General features: G+C 41.0%; 1 protein-coding gene across 1 annotated transcript in view; it reads left to right on the top strand.

Annotated features, from left to right (window-relative positions):
- Positions 1–7,066, top strand: part of si:ch211-195b15.7 (synembryn-A) — a 32,766-nt gene that overhangs the window by 22,764 nt on the left and 2,936 nt on the right. The gene's annotated exons all lie outside the window — the stretch shown is intronic.

Genomic DNA, 7,066 nt, shown 5'->3' on the forward strand with positions numbered 1-7,066 from the left:
TAAAACTGCTGTACAAGAATGAGGGATTGCGAACTCAATGTGCATAGTGTTCAAAAACTTTATTGGTATGCAAATATATATTAGCCTACACAAATATTATCCGTCAAAGCAGACTTCAAAGCCTAGACAGTAACATTAAATGCATACCCTTGACTAACATCTATTTAACAGCAAGAGAGCATGTGTAGGTCTTTGACTGCATTTATGTGAGAACTATCACATCACTGTTTGTGTGTGGTTGGGGGAGAGGTAAACACAGGACTGATGTGATCCTTAACTCAGAGTTTTGAATGATGACTTGCACAAATCTTCAAAAAACAGGAAAGTAAATCTTCAAAAAAACAGGAAAGTAACTCCTCAGTGTGTGTTTACATACGTATTAAGCATATTCCAATCAATCACGTTGTCTGCATGGCGCGTTTTACTGATACTGATGGTGAAATTTTACTGTTTATTAATCAGAATCAGAAATACTTTAATAATCCCAGGGGGAAATTATTTTTTGTTACTATACTCCAGTATACAAACAAATATTAAAGGTCCAATGGTGCTGCAGGCAGATGTTGGTTTGCAGAGGGAGGGATGGACAGGACAACGATGCTGACATGCGGGATCTCTCTCAGCAGATAGTATGGACGGAGTCAACGGCTAGCAGGTCAACAGGTCGACATCCGGGCTACAGAGCTGTTCTTTGGTTGTGATGGTTCAGAGTTCAGCTGGTATATAGGCTGGTCTTGCTGCTATGCTGGCCGGCATTAGCGCAATCAGCTATTCCCCGGAGTAAACAAAGGCAGCGTGTCCAGGTGGAAGCGGCATTTTAAAAAAACAACACGAAGAAAAAACACGAGAAAAGCACAAAAACGCTCTAAAAACAACCCTGCCAGAGAGGACAGGACTCCACAGAGCCACAGCGAAGAAAACAAAAACGAACAAAAGAGAAAAAGGTCAAAAAGCGACCTCAAAGGCTGGAGGAACGTAACAGGCAGCGCGCAGCTTTCGCGCATGCGCAAAACAATATATAAAAAACTAGAAAAATGCCACGTCTGATGTAGCATGAAGTGTCCTACTAATTCTTCCTTGGCCAAGCTCAATAAATATCACAGCATAAACATAAAGGCTCCTGAACACTTTCTTCCCTCCTGACCTCACCATGGACCATTGATTTCAGCAATTTCTCAGAGGGTGAGGCAAAGAGTTGCAATCAACAACTTCACCACAGTACCACAAATCCTACACACTGGTGGTTTAAATATAATAATAGAATTTAACTGGCATTGGATCGCTTCTCGGGGCTAAGCATGTGAAGCAGGAACTGCTTTCCTCTCCACGTGTACATGTATGTGATCCATGTAGCATAATTGCATCAGAGTCAAATAAGAATGGAGACCCTGCATCTAGTGAAGCAATATAACATCAACTTAATGCTATGGTGGACCACTACATAATATATGAAAAAGATCACAACAATAAACCTCAGAAAAACCAATCAATACATTTAATTGACAAGGTTGAGCATGCTGTGTACACTATTAAGCTCTAGGTATGTCTATTAATGATAGCAGTTTACAACAGTGAAGGTGTGTCTTTGGTGTGTTCCCCTGGCTGGGAGGAGTTGTGGTTTGTGATGTTAGATGTAGTGCTGTTCTGATGAGATCAGAGAAACCACTTAGTTGCTCCTGTTGCTTGTAAAGAGTGAGCCAGCAGGTAAAACATGTTCAAATTTAGGAAAGGGTAAGAGGTAACAGAGAAACATAGTGATCTAAGGTTTTGTTGACTAAATGGGGTGTAATCGAGTCTCATAGATAGTTGTTTACATTTTTCTAAATGTTTTTGCCATGTCGAGCATGGAGTGTCGGTGCTGACCAAAGCACTGGAGCAGTGCCTGAATGTCAGTGGGTGATGGATTTGAGGTGCTTCGTGACAGCACAGTCCTCCATCTCCAAGGAAGATTCCCAGGAGGTCATTGAGATACTCAAAACACTCTTAACATCGCCCACGTGCTCTACAGGCAGGAGCCAGATGAGGTGAGCCATTAAACACACAAATCAACCATGCAGGTAATTTTACCTGAATTCTTCATTCATTTGGGGTTTGCTGGTTACATTCGCCTTCTCTCCACAGTACTGATAAACTGTGTAAAACAACAACAGAAAAACAGAGCTGATTTTTCATTTTTTTGTTGTCAGACCAGAAATAAACAAATTACACAGACTCATCTCACCATGTCTTTTAGAGACTAAAGAAACACATATAATGTCGAGTCAGGACTCATGACTCCATGCTCAGAAATAAAAAAGTAACTTGAATTTGTAGATGCAGAGATGAACTCTGTTTACAACAGTTTTCTAAAATATTCCTGAGCACATGTTGTAATGTCCTTCATGTCCACACAATCATGTTGGTTTTTGATGCAGTGACGCCTGGGGGGTCAAAGGTCAAGGGCATACAGTGTTGGCTTTTGGTCTTGCCCTTTATGTGGCAGAGATTTCTGGATTTCTGTTCTTTGAATCTTTTAATAGTATAATGGATGATGAAATCCATACATCGTTTACCATTGTGAGCTGATTTGGTATCAACTAGTCCTGGTTTTGAACCCTTGTGGGACCAAGGCGACAAGTAAACCTTTGTGTTTTAACCCGACATTAACAACAGATTTTGAACCCTGTGGGACCAAAGCGACAAGTAAACCTTTGTGTTTAAACCCGACATTAACAACGCCTTTTTCAGGAGGATGCTGCTCTGTATCGCCACCTAGCAGCTGTGCTGCGCCACTGCCTGCTGCTGTCCTGTGACGAAGAAGATTTGTTAGAGGAACTCCAAGGGTCTGCTATTTTGAAGCTTTAAACATAACTACATTTAATTACCAAATTAGATGATATACATAATCTATATCTATCTGATGTAAAAGATAACTATAACTAAATGAGCCTACAAAATATGAAGATAAGGAAGTTAATGTTTCAACAGTTCAAACTTTTTTCCATAGACATACAGTTAACATCCTGTCAGCACGGCCACTGCATTCTGGATGCTCTGTTCTGCTCTCGTGTGATCAGCATCCCACAAGTGGGAGGGCTTCAACATGACTGTGTCCACACATTACTGTTGTGCGGCATGTTGCATGGACAGACGTCGCTGTAGCTGGGCGTGTGTGTGTGTGTGTGTGTTTGTGTGCTGTGGTCTAGTGCCATTGCCTGAATACTTTTGTGAACAAATCCAATATATGGAAATACTCTTGTATGAATGGTGTTCACTTGGACTTTAGAGATGAGAAAGCAAACCATGATCAACACCTTCACAAACACTCTTAACAAAAACAATTTCACCTTATTATTCCCCAATGCTGGTCAAAAAGGCATGCCAGCTTTAAAAAAAATAAATAAAAATAAAATAAAAAGTGTACTATTTTTTTCTTTCAAAAATTGTAACAGTTTTTCCACAACTGCCACAATTTGACATCAGCTATTATAGTGATGGTGAAAACAGAATAAACTTTTTAGCATGCAAATGTTCCTTTACATTTACACAGATGAAGCACAAAGCATTAAACTCCTCATATTACAGAATGTTAGAGAGCAGAGCTCTGTTAGCTGAGCAAAACTGATTCTTAATGCCCCTTCATGCACGTGCACACAGTAAATATTTAAAAAAATTAAGACTGAAATACATATGATCATACAATTTTGTGCAGTTATGTCCTTTGTTTAGAGTCCACCCAGTGTGGAGTGAAAATGATGTCACAGCACAGACACTTAGTCAGTGATGGGTTAGAATAAATGAGTTCCTCCAGACAAAAGCATACTTACACTTACAGTACATAACATAATGGTCATTCAGTGTAAATATAAGAAGCACAGATGACACTCAGTACTCACAGACAGGTAAAACGTTTGGCTGGAAGTGGCTAACAGGGGCAGAAGCTGAAGGAAAAACAACGCCTGTACTGAACTCGCACTGAGATGCCGAGTACACAGGGAGACACGCACCACGGCAAAAGGGAGGACAATAAATGAGGACACCGGACAATCAAAATGGCAACACTGTGACAGTTAACAGGGATTAATACGCTGAGAAAAAAACCAGATAGGAAATCTTGACTAGCTCAAATTGAGTAATAGCACACTCAGTTCAGTCCAAATCCCGGAGTCTTTGCCTAAAAACTGAAGGAAAAGAACCTCTTCAAATGCAGACGCGGGCCAGAAACTAGATTGAGTCCACATTAAAGTCATTGTCTGCACATCAAGTTCAATGCAAACGTGTGGAATTCGAATGCAATTTGTACTGTAAAATAATCAATGAATCATCATGAGGGCTTTTACATTGTTGGCAAGAAAATGGGAGAGAGATAAATGTCTCACTGATAGGCAGGGTATGTCTGGGTGTATATGAGGTAACAGAGTAGCGTGATATAATGTGCTACTGCTGTACTGAAAAAGACATAGCCGCAGCTTTTCATCCCTGTAGTGCAAGTAAATATACTAATATTATTCAGTCAACGAGCAGCAGAATGTTTGTTTACTAGGAAATGTATTTAGTACATGGTCAGTAATAAAGATGAATGTTAACCCTACATTTGTCCCAGATCTTACCCCCACTGAGGGATGTTGCCATCCCACTGAGCAAGACACACATTGAGAGGCCAGCTGGCCGCGATGACCACGTTGACACAGATGTAAAGCACTGTGCAGCGAGCTGCTCTTTGTGCTCTGCAAGAAATGGTATAGTCACAATCCCCCTTGTGAAACCATTTCTATTAAAACATTTGTTTAGAAGCTTTGACAAATAGAAACTTTAGCTGTCAGTGATCATTGGTTTGATCCCCGGCTTCTCTAGTCTGCATGTCGAAGTGTCATTGGGCAAGATACTGAACCCAATTGCTCTGAAGGCTGTGCCATCAGTGTGTGAATGTGTATGAAATGGTTAGCTCCTCAAACTGATGAGCAGTGTGCACCTTGCATAGCAGCTAATGCCATCAGTGTATGAATGTGTGAGAATGGGTGAAGGAGATATGTAGTGTAAAAGTGCTTTGAGAGGTCAGAAGACTAGAAAGGTGTTATATAAGTACACCATTACAACTAAAATTCTACTAATCTATTCTGGAACTGGCATATTGGAAAGTTACTGTGGACTCTTTCCATTCATACAACATTCATACTATTTCATTACTCCCATCTCTTTTCATTGAAATGTCACACCTATGCAGAGGTGTCAAAAGTACACACATCTTTACTCAAGTACAAGTAAGATACCTGTGTTTAAAAAGACTCTAGTAAAAGTTTAAGTATTGACTCAACTTTTTTACTTAAGTTAAGTGAAAAGTACACTCTAAAATATACTTAAAGTATAAAGTACTGGTAATCTATGAAGGACAAAACCACCATTTTAGGGAAAATCTACAGGACCCACAGTCTGTCCAGCAAAGAAAAATGAACTGAAATCAATACAAAGCTACATTGGCAATCTTTCCTAAACACATAAAATAAAACTGCTGTACAAGAATGAGGGATGCGAACTCAATGTGCATAGTGTTCAAACTTTATTGGTATGCAAATATATTAGCCTACACAAATATTATCTCAAAGCAGACTTCAAAGCCTAGACAGTAACATTAAATGCATACCCTTGACTAACATCTATTTAACAGCAAGAGAGCATGTGTAGGTCTTTGACTGCATTTATGTGAGAACTATCACATCACTGTTTGTGTGTGGTTGGGGGAGAGGTAAACACAGGACTGATGTTCCTTAACCAGAGTTTTGAATGATGACTTGCACAAATCTTCAAAAAACAGGAAAGTAAATCTTCAAAAAACAGGAAAGTAACTCCTGTTGCAGCAACATTAAACTATGAGGACATCATTAACACTGCATGTACGGGCCAAAATCCCCCCGATACCCCTGACTAATACCGTTTTCCTGACAAGAAAGTTCGCTCCCTTTTAATCGTGGGACATAAAACAGGCCAGGCAGCTGTTTATCAGGCCAACCTCAGCATGCCTTCAACCTCACAGGAGAGCCCCACAACACCCAGTGCAGGCTCGGACTGGCAGTCTGTGATACCGGGCAAATGCCAGATGGGCCGGTCCATCTCGGCCACATATGGGCCGGTGCCCTCCGATGTTTTTTTGTATGTATGTATTTGTTATTTGTAGCCTTTGCAACATTTGCCCAGTAGCCCAAAATTGACTTGCGGCCCATTTGCATCCATTTGGAATAGGCTTTGGGTTGCACTGGCTAATATCGGTTAATATTTGCCTCTTCATGACAGGTTCAGAAGTTACGATTTACAACCCCCCCCCCCGCCCCCCAAATGGATGCGTCCATGCAGCCGCTAGGTTTATGTGAAACAGAAACAGGGATAGACCATATACAGTCTATAGATAAATTCATACGTTATATGTTGCACGAATATTAATTACAATAAATTATGGATGACAGCGGTTCAAAAAAGAAAAGGAGGAGCAGAAAATCTGAGTTAAGATGCGGAAAAGGGCCGCACAGGTCAGGATCAAACCTGCGCCCCGCAGCGAGCCTTCACATATGGAGTGGTTGCTTAAGCTACCGAGCTAAACACCAAATGGCTCTAATGGTGGGCCAGTCCAGAAAAAAAATGCCAGGGCCGAATTTTGTTCCCAGTCCAACCCTGACCCAGTGTACAATCTCCACCATACACAAGAAAGGGCCAAGACACGGTATGGTTAGCTTGATATGTTTTCAGGGGATTTAATGAAGTAAAACAGTGAATGGCCGTGCGTAATGGCATGCTCTCTGACGCAACACTTCTCCGGGACTGGAGGAGCTGCTGGGCTACAGGGATTTCATGAACTGAAAGAGAAGCTCTTCATATATTGTTTAGATACAATAAGCATCACCCACATTCATAGACCAAGCAGGGTGAAAGGGTGGTTTAATATTGAACATATTTTATGATCCGCGACACATTGTCAGCTTTGGGCAAGCTACTCACACAGCGGACTGCGGACAGACAAACAAATGCATAATGAGATTATGGCGAAACTTTATGCCTGTTGTAGGCCTGCCACGGTTAAAAATTGAGGCATTCCCCA

The sequence above is a fragment of the Larimichthys crocea genome, chromosome XII (genome assembly GCF_000972845.2).
Source record: "Larimichthys crocea isolate SSNF chromosome XII, L_crocea_2.0, whole genome shotgun sequence".
In the NCBI taxonomy this organism is placed as follows: domain Eukaryota; kingdom Metazoa; phylum Chordata; class Actinopteri; family Sciaenidae; genus Larimichthys; species Larimichthys crocea.